The following is an 818-nucleotide window of genomic DNA, read 5'->3' as shown; positions in this document are numbered from 1 at the left end:
CATAAAACAGATTCAAACAGAGATCCAGGAGATTAAACACTCTATTGAAAGTGTACGCAACAGAATAAAAGAATATGAAGATAGGCTCTCAGATATACAAGATAAGATTGCAGTCAGTGACCATGAAAAGAGAGGTCTCTTAAAAACAGTAAGAGATCATGAGAAATCAATCCAACAACTCCTAGATGATGCAAAGAAGAATAACATAAGACTGATAGGAATACATGAAGTAGCAGGAGAAAATACAAATGACTTAAAAAAGCTGTTTGCAGAATTAATGACAGAAAACTTCCCAAACAGAGGGGAAGAATTTGACATTCAGATAACTGAGGCATATAGGACCCCAACTAGCTACAATCAAAAAAAATCTACACCTAGACATATAATAATCAAGATCCCAGAAACCCAACAGAAGAACAAAATACTACAAGTGGTAAGAGAAAAGAAACAAATCACATACAAAGGAAAGCCCATCAGAATCACAGTAGACTTTTCAACACAAACCCTTGGGGCAAGGAGAGCCTGGAATGAGATATTTCAAGTACTAAAAGAGAACAACCTCCAACCTAGACTGATGTATCCAGCAAAACTCTCTTTCAAAATGGAGGGGGAAATAAGACACTTCCACGACAAAGAACACCTGAGAAACTACATGAATACCAAACCAGCACTACAAGCAATTCTAAACAAGATCCTAGAAAAAGACAATGAAAGCAACAACGCCATGAGGCCCAACAGAGCAGATCAAATAGGCAAGGCAAGAAGCTAAAAGGTGAAGGTGAAAAAGTAAAAAGAGTCAACAAAAGGCCAATAACATG

This window comes from Fukomys damarensis, unplaced genomic scaffold (assembly GCF_012274545.1).
Source record: "Fukomys damarensis isolate Sample0158 unplaced genomic scaffold, DMR_v1.0_HiC HiC_scaffold_22, whole genome shotgun sequence".
Taxonomy (NCBI): domain Eukaryota; kingdom Metazoa; phylum Chordata; class Mammalia; order Rodentia; family Bathyergidae; genus Fukomys; species Fukomys damarensis.
This window is presented reverse-complemented; position numbering follows the sequence as displayed.